The sequence below is a fragment of the Harmonia axyridis genome, chromosome X (genome assembly GCF_914767665.1).
Source record: "Harmonia axyridis chromosome X, icHarAxyr1.1, whole genome shotgun sequence".
NCBI lineage: Eukaryota > Metazoa > Arthropoda > Insecta > Coleoptera > Coccinellidae > Harmonia > Harmonia axyridis.
In genome coordinates this window covers 16,750,902-16,763,513 of record NC_059508.1, presented here as the reverse complement: position 1 = coordinate 16,763,513, position 12,612 = coordinate 16,750,902, and the positions used below count along the sequence as shown (strand labels likewise).

The window sequence follows — 12,612 nt, the reverse complement described above, 5'->3', positions numbered from 1 at the left end:
AATTCGGAATAAATTTTCCCCGCCAGAAAATCCCATCGATTCATCTCAGTAATCCAGCATTTTCTAACAGGAACCTCCAATAACATCAACTAGAAGCTGAGGTAAGCACTCTTTCGACAGCAGGACTTTCAATTAGCGTTTGGGGCAGGTTTCGAGCACAAGGTTATGATCATCAGGTACTACAGGTAGTGCGATTATTCATGCACTCCCCAACACGTTTAGGCATTGATATAATAAGATGGTAAATTTCTTCTTGAGGGATACTATCCCAAGATACCTGTACTTTATGTCTCAGAGCCGCCAAAGTTCGTGGGGACTGGGGTTACTTTTCAAGCCTTCTACCCATGATGTCCCAAACATGCTCTATGGGCGATAGATCGGGAGAACTGGGCGGCCATGGCAAAAGATTCACATGGGTCGCTTCGAAAAATTTTGAACTAACTCTGGCTACATAAGGTCGGGCATTATCTTGCTGAAATATTGGATTCTCGAGCCGGTTGAGGTAAGGGAGAACATATTGCTCCACTATTTTTGAAGGTAACGCAGTGCTGTCATGTCACCTCGAATTCAGACTAAAGGTGACCTACTTGCATGTGCAATAGCACCCCATACCATAACGCCTACTGCCCGGTGTACATGACGCTCAACATCGAACTGAGGTTCACGTCTTTCTCCCCGACGTCGTCTTACCCTTCTTCGGCCATCATGTGCACCCAAGGAGAATCGAGATTCATCAGAAAATACGACCTGATGCCATTCCACATTCCAATGTTGACGTTCTCTGCACCACTGTAATCTTTGAAGGCGATGCTCAACCGTCAGAGGTAACACAAGATGGGGTCGATAATGCTGCAGTCCAAAAGACCTTATCCGGAGTTAAACCGTTCGGACAGTTACAGGATGGCCTTGTTCTCCTAACCACGCATCAGCCAAAGATCGAGTTGTCGCAAATCGGTCTCTAATGGCCGTAAGTCTTAGACTTCGATTTTGAACTTCATATGTGCCCCTTCGACGTCCGATGCCTACTCTTCTTCGATTTTGAGCATTATCAAACCACGCTCGACAACATCTCATAACAGTAGTTGGATTTCTGTTCGTACGGTTAGCGATTTCTCGAAAGGACCACCTCGCCTCCCGTAGACCAATAATTCGACCTCTTTCAAATTCACTTAGCTGGGGATGAATTCCGCGTACACGTGTTCTAGGCAACCTTCACGATTTTTTTCTCCAAATCCGATCATTTACTCCTTGCTATACTATTTATGTTTTACCAAAAAAAAAATTTAAATAGCTCCTTTTGGGTGTTGTCAGTTAGTATATATGGATGAAACGTTGGCTCAGTTCAAATTGGTCATCTTATTTCAATGGTCCTATTCCTGAACCTTGAAGTTCAACGTGAGTTGAACCATTATATGAGAAATTGTGATTAATTCCAATTTTTTTTTACGAGCTAACTGCTCGTAAACCCTGTAAGCGAACCCTTTCCGTTGTTTCTCGTATCCATCATTCATTTATGAATTTATTACAAGAAAATCGAAGAGAATTCCGCACCCCTGCGGAAACGATTTCTGTGCTCCCTTCTAACAAGACTCCAACCCCTCCATGGTCTGGACCAAGCATCGTTGGAGCGAAACAGAACAGAAAAGATACGTCACGTTTTCTGGAATGTCACCAAATCTTCCCTGATATATGTTTTCGATAAATCAACGATAACTACAAAGATTCTAGAACAATTTCTGAGACCAGGGCAATTCTTTCGACAAACACGTTTCAATGTGATTGAAAAACATAACCAACCCCAGATTGATATACGGAAAGCTTTTATTTTGGCAGATAACCGAAATAGGCGAATAGAAAGTAGAGGAACACGACTCGGTGCATGACGTCGAGATATGGCCTAATAATTCAAAAGATGTTCAACATATTGCGGGCTGAAATTCGGATTTAATGTTGGAAAAATGTTTCGAGTTGGATCGGCATCACTGTGTACAAACGACGTCAGCCACTTCGGATCGAGGTGGCTTGCACGACCACATAACGATACAAATTCTTACTTATTTACATACAAAGAGGAAAAAGTGGCCTGGAAATATTCGACTTCTCTTTGTTCCCACAACAGCACTGCTGGCTATGAATTCCTCCTAATTTTCATCCGTTTGTGTCGAGATTTTTCGGGACTCTGCTTTATCTCCAATAATCGAATTGGAATTGGATGAAATGGAATTTTCATTTTTTACTCCATTAAAACTACAATCAATAGTCCCAACTCTGGATAATGCTGAAGGCTCCAAAGCTGCATTGTAAGCTGAGTAATCGATTTTAAACCTGACGTTTCTTGTACAAAAAACCCTACTCACGTACCAGTGACCTGTCGATCAGAACTGACGATCTGCAAATCGACAGTACTGATCGACAGGTCACTGGTACGTGAATAGGGTTTTTTGTGGCTCGGTAAGCCTTCCGGGAACTGCGACCATGTAGATCTTTCGTTCTCTACCCAACTCATTCATGGAAACCCATGGAGGTCGCCAATGACGTTGATAAAACTGACAACCTCTTTAGGGGCCTTGGCTGTTACCTCTCAGGTATCCAGGACCGGCTTCCTCATATGAATGGTTCTTAGGCCAGCTGGCTCTGGACACTTGCATATCATGTGTTCGGCTGTTTCTGCTTCTGGTCCACAGAGTCTGCAAATCTCATCTGCTGACTTTCCCATACGGTACAAATGATGTTTGTACCGTCAGCAGGCACACCATCACCCGAAGCTCAGCTCGTGACAGCTTCAAGAGCTTTCTGGCGTAGGTAGGTGAAATCATCACGAATTTCTTGGCCAGAATAAGTCCAGGAGTGTTTGTTCAATGGGTTATCCTGTTATTCAACTCCCATTGCTGGACTGCTGCCTTATATTGGTCTTTTTCTATCCCATAGAAAGGCTCAGGTCCAGCAGGTGTTAACCTTGAGGCACTTTTTGTAAGTTCATCGGCTTTTTCATTTCTTTCAACACCACAGTGCCCTGGTACCCATAGTAGAGTAACTTTATTGTCTCAAACATTTTGCATAATTTCAAGGAAGCAAGTATGCGAAAACAAAATTGATTTTTCTGTGTACTTAGAGAAAGATCTCTCGGAAACAAATAATGAGAACAAATAGAGCTCAAAGTCTGGCATAATATCAACTCAGGAGCCAATTACGATGATTCCGTAAATCTTGAAAGAACAAACAATCTAGCAATATCGAAAATTATTTTAATTCAACTCTGACGTTATCCACGCTCTATATCTGAAAGTGTATAACTGAAATTGGTTTCTGATTCGTACATCTCGCGGCACCCATATTGGAATAAGTTTCTTCCAGCAATAACGAATTGTCAATAGAGGGGTTCACTCGAATGAAAAATGATTCCAGATTGAGGAGAAATTCGCGAGAGAATCCCCTATGGGACAGACCGAAATTATAGAGATAATCTAGAATGAGCGAAGTTTCTTATATATAGAAGAGAAAGTTGCATTTGCCATATTGATATCACAATAAAGTTCGACGAAGATAAATCACAGGAGGGAAAAGAACTGAAATGAAATTATTTTGAAAAAAAATGCTGAAAACCCAATTCACTTTCATCTTGAAACTATGAGTTATGATTATTTTTGTAAAGAACTGAATTTCATCAAACAAATCGTAGGGATAATGGTCTCAAACCATCAATTATTGATAAGATAATGATTGAAAAAACCACAAAAAAATGCAGCATTACGTTCATCTTCCCCTTACGTTGAACATAATATCGATACAAAAAATTTTGCAAAATGATATAGCATAAAAAATTTCTATATACTTAAAATATAAAGAAAAATTATTTTAGTTTATTAGGCCCTTTTAGTTTTCATGGATTTTTCGGCTCCCCCTGGGAGTTTCGTGCCAAATGGATAACATATTGTGAAAAAAAAAACTGAAATTGTTCTCCTTCATTTTTGGATTCAACGGGTACTGAAGCCATTAAATAATTCATTGCTTTGTATTCGAATCTACGCTTCAGAACGGCTGTACGGTCAATATATCAACGAAAATAGGGGAAATAATTGGAATCCATTTGTATTTGCAGATTCATTTTGATAAGGAAAGACCCATGGGCAAACTCACAAATTTTGTTTATACATTATATAACTGGCAAATTTCATAAATGATGGCTTTGTTGCCGATAAACAATGAACGATAATACAAATAAAATGTACAACGCAAAGCTTTTGAGTTAGACATACGACCCTGTTTTCCTAATTCCATTCGATTTCTCAAACTGTCGAATTGTTAGTCATTTTACTGGTCAGTTATTTATTAGTTAGTTTTTAAAAAAGTATTGAATCTATCTATGTATGAATTTTACAACAGTTCAGCATTATTTGGATTGGAATACCCAGAACGTGAATCCAGAAATTTTCAGAGAAATATTAGTTTTCCTAGAACAATTCTATTAGGCCAATTGAAAAGTCTTCGGTCTGATGAGCAGATGGCTGTGCTAGTATTGAATCCATATGATTTTTAGTTCGTACCAACCTTCAAACGATACTACATTTCAAAATTTGACAGCAGTCCGAACATAAGTTTGTGAGATATTGCGTTGTGAGTGAAGCTACTTTTGTTATTTCAAAAAAGATGAAAAAAAAAGAATTTCGTGTGCTGATAAAAAATTGCTTTGTGAAAGCAAAAAATACAGGTGAAGCTAAATCTTGGCTTGATGAAGAGTTTCCTGGGTCTGCACCGGAAAATCAACCATCATTGATTGGTATGCTGAGTTTAAACGAGGTGAAATGAGCACCGAGGACGGCGAACGCAGTGGACGCCCAAAAGAAACTGTTACCAACGAAAATATCCAAAAAGTTCACAAAATTATTTTGAATGACTGTAAAGTGAAGTTGATCGAGATAGCAGACATTGTGAAGGGCATGGATCTATCATGGCACCCCGGAGTCCAATCGACAGTAAGCATGAGTAGACTGCACACGATGAACCGAATCCAAAGCTAGGGAAAACACAACAGTCGGCTGGCAAGGTTATGGCAGCAGTATTCTAGGATGCGCAATGTATAATATTCATTGATTACCTCCAAAAGGGCCAGGCCATCAACATCGATTATTATACAGCGTTATTGGATCGTTTAAAGGACGAAATCGTTCAAAAACGGCCACATTTGAAGAAAAAAAGGACTGTTTCATCAAGACAATGCGCCGTCTCACAAATCAATGAAAAACAATGGCAAAATTGCATGAATTGGGCTTCTTATTGCTCCTGCATCCACCGTATTCGCCAGATTTGGTTCCCTGCGACTTTTTCTTGTTCTCAGACCTTAAAAGAATGCGCGCTGGAAATAAATTTAGCGCCAATGAAGAAATAATCGCCTAAACTGAGGCCTATTTCGAAGCGAAAGAGAAATCGTACTACAAAAATGCTATCGAAAAGTTGAAAGATCGCTATAATCGCTGTATCGCCCTCGAAGGCAACTATGTTGAATAATAAAATCGAATTTTACCCAAAAAAATTTGTTTTACTGTGGTAGACCAGGGACTTTTCTATTGGCCTGTTAATTTTATTCATCATCGAAAAACTTACTGAAACAGAATATATATTTTTGCACTGAATTATTGTTCAATTTGATGAGAAAGCTGAGTTGCCAATCAATTTTAACCAAGTGAAATAGATGGACACAAATGTGTTCTTGAACAGTTTTATACCGAATCACTTCCACAAGTAATCGTGTATTTTCTATATCGCCTTCCAAGTTTGTCATCGCTGGACGTTATATTATTTCCCCTAAATCGTTTTGTCTGCGTTATATAGACTATTTGGAACTTTCACTCAGAGGCGAAGTTGTCTTTTATCGAATTGCAAAGTTTGTTATTGTTGACCATTACTGTACAATATCTCCTCTAGATTGGAACCGACAAAATCATATAGAGGGTGTAGTGAAGTGTTTCTTCTATAGGCAATATATCAGAAATTAATTGCGCGTGATTCTATTTTTGTCACACATTATTCTAGAGGCGTTCAAGATGCGAATTAGTAGAAAAAATTGATATTTACTACACAAACTATAAAACTCACTTGTTTTTGCTTCAACCCAGTAAACGAGATCTGAAATAAGAAAATAGATAATTAGTATTTATTTTATATATTTTGTGTTTGTTCTATAATTCGAAGTTTACGTAACTTCAGTAAAATCAATATTGCTCTTTGAAATTGGTATATAGGGTGGTGCTTATAATAATGACCTAGCGGGCTTACAAATAGTTCAGTTGAAAAATGTATTGTAGATCAGATGATAACGGAGTTTGAACCAAAAGTTACTCGAAATAATAGCATTTTTTGGTTCGGTCTTACCTTATACAGGGTGTTCCTCACTTCCTAACTTTCCTACGAAGAAGAATGAGAGATTCCTTTAAAAATTTTGAAGAATAAAATGTCCTATACATGGGCCCACAAATTTAGGTTAAATGTCTTGTGAAGGGAAGTTGCATTTTTTTTTGGCTTTTATGAAATTTTATATTTTGGAAATCTTAAGGGGGTAATAATTCCAGTACCCCTCCACTTCTACGCCCTTGCAGTAATTTCCGAAAGCGTTTTACCGCCAAACTCCAATTCCCCAACATTAAACGGTTTGTCAGTCAACAACTTTTTTTCTTCACGAAATAATAAACGAGAATCCGCGAATTCGTTTTCAATTTACTCATTGATGTAGGAAAAAAAAAATTCTGAAATTGTTCAGCTGCCTAGAAATGTTCCTGAATGAAAGCAAACAGTGATATGCAATGAATTGCACCTGTTTCATGCTCGAGTTCATATCAAAGTTAATGAAAAATTGTTGGCCCAAAATCGTTCGTTAAACATTTCATAAAATGGTATCAAGCGGGAGAACAAAGGAACACATCCGAAGCAGAAATAATCTTCCTTCTTTTCATCGCATCGTGGCCCTAACCACGATACATCTGCATCGTTGACTGCCCGCTATTTTACCTCAAAACGTCGAAATGTTGATGAAAGAACCACAGGGATACAATGCGGAAATCTGACCTATCATGCCCATCTTTTGGTTTATCCATTTCCAATAAGAAACTGTGGAAACACATTCAAAACGCATTATTTTCTCGGAAACTGTGCATAAAATATGATATAAAGGGTGTTTTTTTTCGAGGTATATAACTTTAAGTTGGCATTACTGCTCAAGATGGCGACCGATTCTACAGCTGTCAAATGATTTATTCTCGGTTTGGTTTGGCAATTCATCATGAATAGACTCACGCCTGAACAACGCTTGCAAATAGTGCAATTTTATTTCGAAAATAATGGTTCTGTGCGGAATACGTATCGCGCACTACGTCCATTTTATTTTGTTTAGCGATGAAGCGCACTTCTGGTTGAATAGCTATGTCAACAAACAAAACTGCCGCATTTGGAGTGAAGCTAATCCTCAAGTGTATGTCGAAAGACCGTTACATCCAGAAAAACTGACTGTTTGGTGCGCTTTATGGGCTGGTGGAATGATTGGTCCGTACTTCTTCAGAAACGATGATGACCAGAACGTTACAGTCAATGGTGATCGGTATAGAGCCATGATTACTAACTTTTTCATTCCTGAATCGAACAACCATGAAGTTCAGGAGCTATGGCTCCAACAAGACTGCGTCACATGTCACACAGCTCGTGTCACAATCGCTTTATTGAAAGACACGTTTGGTAACCGCCTGATTTCAAGTTTTGGACCTGTGAATTGGCCTCCAAGATCTTGTGATTTGACACCGCTAGACTACTTTCTGTGGGGCTATGTAAAGTCATTGGTCTATGCGGATAAGCCACAAACCCTTGACCATTTGGAAGACAACATTCGCCGTGTTATTGCCGATATACGGCCACAAATGTTGGAAAAACTCGTCGAAAATTGGACGTCCAGATTGGACTACATCCGAGCCAGCCGTGGTCATATGCCAGAAATCATATTTAAAATGTAATACCACAAGATTATCTTGCGGATAAATAAAATTCATGTCAATCGAATAATCCATCGTTGTTTTATTGCAATTTAAAGTTCTATTTTTCATATATCATTTGATTGACCTGTTCATTCCAAATAAAAACCTTTAGAACTATACCGGGAAAACGACTCAAAACCCTTCTACGTATCATTTTCTCGGCAAATAAGCATGAAATATGTTATTTTTTTTATATTATTTAATTGACTAGTTCATTTCCAATAAAAAGCCTTTGGAACTATACTGGGAAAATTATTCAAAAGCGTTCCACGCATTTTAATATCCTTTTCTCAGAAACTGCATGATATGATATGAACATATTTCTTATATTATTTGATTAACTTCGTCATGAGAATGCATTTAATTGCAATTTAATTTAATTTAGTCTGATTTCCACTATTTCATTATAATGAAATGTTCATTAAAGAAATAATTTGCATTTCAATATCACTGCGAAACATACGATAAAGATGTTTGTAACACAGAAAAAGCATACGATCTGGCTGCCAGATAGAAGCGGCTCCTCCACACCCTTTTGAAGACAGGTGATCAATTTCGAAGAAACCGAGAAAATATGTTGTTTTTTTTCGAATAATCAAATGATAACATAACAGGCCAATTGAAAAGTCCCCGGTCTACCATACTTAAATACATTTTTTTGGCAAAATTCGATTTTATTATTCAACATAGTTGCCTTCGAAGGCGATACAGCGATTATAGCGATCTTCCATCTTTTCGATACCATTTTGGTAGTACGATTTGTCTTTCGCTTCAAAATAGGCCTCAGTTTCTTTTCAGCGAGCATTCTTTTGAGGTCTGAGAACAGGGAAAAGTCGCTGGGGTCCAAATTTGGCGAATACGGTGGTTGCAGAATCAATTCGAAGCCCAATTCATGTAATTTTGCCATTGTTTTCATTGATTTGTGATACGGCGCATAGCCTTGATGAAACAGAACCTTTTTTTCTTCAAATGGGGCCGTTTTGAACGATCCAATAACGCTTTATAATAGTCACTGTTGATGCTTACCCTTTGGGAGGTGATCAATGAATATTATACCTTGCCCTTCCCAGAATACTGATGCCATAACCTTGCCAGCAGGCTGTTGTGTTTTTCTTCGCTTTAGATTCGGTTCATCGTGTGCAGTCCACTCAGCTGATTGTCGATTGGACTCCGGAGTTAAATAATGGAGCCATGTTTCATCCATTGTCACATATCGATGCAAAAATTCAGGTTTATTGCACTTAAACATCTTCAAACACTGGTCAGAATCATTAACACGCTGTTCATTTTGATCGATTGTGAGCTCGCGCGGTACCCATTTTGCACACAGTTTTCTCATGTACAAATATTCGTATACACGTGTACACGTTCAGATGATATCTTCGATATCTTCACAATGCCTGCTCGGTCAACTTCACCCCACGGTCATTCAAAATTATTTTGTGAACTTTTTTGATATTTTCTTCGGTGACATTTTGGGCGTCCACTGCGTTCGCCATCTTCGGTGCTCATTTCACCACGTTTAAACTTAGCAAACCAATCAATGATTTTTGATTTTCCTGGTGCAGACCCCGGAAACTCTTCATGAAGCTAAGATTTTGCTTGAACTATATTTTTCCCTTCAAAAAGTAATATTTCAAATTTTTTTTTTCATCTTTTTTTCAAATAAGAAAAGTAGCTACACTCACAACGCAAAATCTCACAAACTAATGGTCGGACTGCTGTCAAATTTTGACACGTATCGTTTGAAGGTTGGTACTAACTAAAAATCATATGGATATAATACCAGCACCTCCATCTGTGCATCAGAACGGGGAGTTTTCAATTGGCCCAATTCCATCAAAATAATAATTTTTCCTTTCTTGTCACTCGATTCTTTCATAACACGATAAGGAAGTTGTGGACTCTAGAAAATTGGTTCTTTATACCAAGTTGTACGAGCATTACTTTATTAAGCCTGTATGGAATAATATCAAACGTTGTTCTATCGGTATCTTAACATAAGAAAATCGAAGCATCAATTCGACAGTGTCAGGGAGAGATGTAAACACATTTTTAAATAGGTAAATGTTGAGGGGATGATAAGTGCTGCATTCGAGAGATATTACAGTGCCTCATCGTCACGCAAAATAGCTGTATGTTCGGTGCCGATAAGCCAAAACGGCCTTTTCTGAACTAAAATTAAAATAGCTTCTGTAATGAGTTTTTACCGCCTCTTCAGCACCGTTAGTTTGGATTGTTGATTGATGCATTTGCGTTGTAATCGATATGGTGTGAATTCGGGGACATTTCCAATTGGGTTTCAACCATCAACATTGGAGGAAACCATCCAATCAAATTTACATTCATAGGTTGTTTAGTAGTGAGGTGTGTAAACGTGTATTGGTGAAATTGTTAATCGGAAAAAAACAGTTTTTTATTAAGGCCAGAAATTTTAGGTTTATACATTGGATTGAATAGTGTAAACTGAAAGTTAGAACAGATGTTCTACACTGGAGCGTCCTATTGAGAAGAAATGAACTACTTATACACTTTTTCCTTTGCTACTGAACGAACATGAACGTCGAGTCAGATCTTCAGTCTCATGTGATAGATAGCTCGATTATACATTCTGAATTCTATCTGTTCAAAATGAAACATCTTGTAACAAAATCCAGTTATGTAGATTACGGAAATGTTCGCAGTTTGGCGATCAGTACATTATTTCAGAAATCATAGGTTATTAACTGAGATTTTCAAAAAAAAAAAATTGATATTTTTCTCGAGGCTGCTATTTCTCCCATTCGAAAAGTCCCCAAAGACCAACACAGTTTTTCATGTCTCGACGAAGTTTGTTTTCGATATGTTGTTTAATATTTTATAGATCCTCTTAGACTGTCACCCGCAAAATCATCAATCAACGACACTGAAAGAACAGATTTTTTATTGTGTCAGTGTGGAATTGACCGTGCCAGCTTTCTTTTGACTAATATTTTTACATTCTAGGACCATTCCAAGGAATATTTTGATTGATGAATGATACATTCCTGTATCGATGTATGTCCTGTCGCAATTTTCCTGCGCACTATGTCTCTGTCACCGGGATGCTGGCCATTTTTCTGGACCGAATTTATTACTGGCCACGACAATGAACTACAGCCCGGCTGTATTTTATCCTATTGGACCGATTACCAGAAGCGGGGATCGAATAGAAATAATCGAATACTTTCGCTTCTAGAAAATCTTATTCATATTTCGGAAGTAATGGAACAATCGTAAGTAGAGATACATCCAAGTCAAACGAGTTTGATTTAACTCACAAACTTACTCGACTTGAAAATCAAACTTTTTTGTTTGAGCAACAGTTTGAATTTTCAAACTTGAAACCATTGTCCAGTTTGATTTGACTTGAATCATTTGTCAGAAAGATTAACTTGAGTTTGACTCAATTCCAATTCAAACTCAAGTCAATCTCAAACATTCAAGACGAACTTGTGCAACTGTAATTGTTAGTAATGGAATAATAATAAATGTAGTATATCTCTCTTTTAAACAAAATCAAAGAGATAATTTTTTCGAAATGTTCTAATTTAATAATTTCAGTCACAGTGACTTCAAACGAACTTTTCTGAAGTATTATTGTCGGTCATTTCAAAGAAGAGAAAATGAAAATGAAAATTGCTTAAAATAACTGATCGTGAATTCGTGGCAACATATACCTTCAGAAGATGCCAGCAGAATCGAATATCAGCCCTGCAAATTTGTGTTTCCTCGTCAGAGGTAGTGAAATAGAGACCCTTTATCGTTATGCACATTAAAATGTTAATAAGATGTATGTTTGAATGCAAGTTATCGTTTAATTTTAGTTTGAGGTGTTATCTTATCAGTATGCATGTAGGGGATAAATTGTGAGGTGTGACATGCTAGCAAGGAAATGGGCACGATAACACAAGCACGAATATTTCGAATTCGATATTTAGATTATGAAATTGATGAAAATTCCCCCTTCGAATGGCGGTACAGCAAATTGACATTTGTGGGGGTTCTCATCAAGACATTTGAATATTTCTGAGGCTCCGTATCAACCAAATGGGCCATTTAGAACGTTCATGTGAAAATGACGATCACTAGTTGGACGAAAGCTCAATATCTTGATATATAATAAACTTGTTTTTTGCTGCGTACACGATAACATTCAAACGAAATATGCTGGATACTTGGAATTTTCAGGATATGCTCAAAAGAACCGAAAAAATGAGATGAATGAGAAGTATTTTTCTATGCTCTCATATGGCATTCCATTCTGAAGGTTAATTGAATATTGTATTCAGAAGACTGAAGGGTTTATATGACATGAAGTTAATGAATACGTATTTTATTATACAGAGAAGGATTTTTTCATCGCCCACTGGCAATTACACTACAAAGAAATTCCACTGCAAGAGAATACGTATATCCCATATAATTCATTTTTATTGAAATTCTTCTACGATGAATATGGAATGTACCTACTACAAAAATGTTTATCTAAAAAGAAAATTCCATATCATGGAAACTTCGCCTTATAATCTGATCCACTGCAGATATTTCCATAAAGGCTAAGTGCGCGAATTTTTCA

At 37.5% G+C, this 12,612-nt stretch overlaps 1 protein-coding gene and 1 long non-coding RNA gene across 2 annotated transcripts in view; one reads left to right on the top strand and one right to left on the bottom strand.

The window, feature by feature from the left end:
- LOC123685567 (chondroadherin-like) overlaps positions 1-12,612 on the bottom strand; it is a 141,945-nt gene that overhangs the window by 87,662 nt on the left and 41,671 nt on the right. Inside the window, exon 2 of the mRNA XM_045625242.1 lies at positions 6,094-6,123. The gene's annotated coding sequence lies outside the window, so the exon portion shown is untranslated. The remainder of the gene's footprint in view (positions 1-6,093; positions 6,124-12,612) is intronic.
- The window catches only part of LOC123685569, a 95,641-nt gene that overhangs the window by 75,721 nt on the left and 7,308 nt on the right, over positions 1-12,612 (top strand). The window contains exon 2 of the long non-coding RNA XR_006748327.1: positions 11,001-11,269. This is a non-coding gene — a long non-coding RNA (uncharacterized LOC123685569). The remainder of the gene's footprint in view (positions 1-11,000; positions 11,270-12,612) is intronic.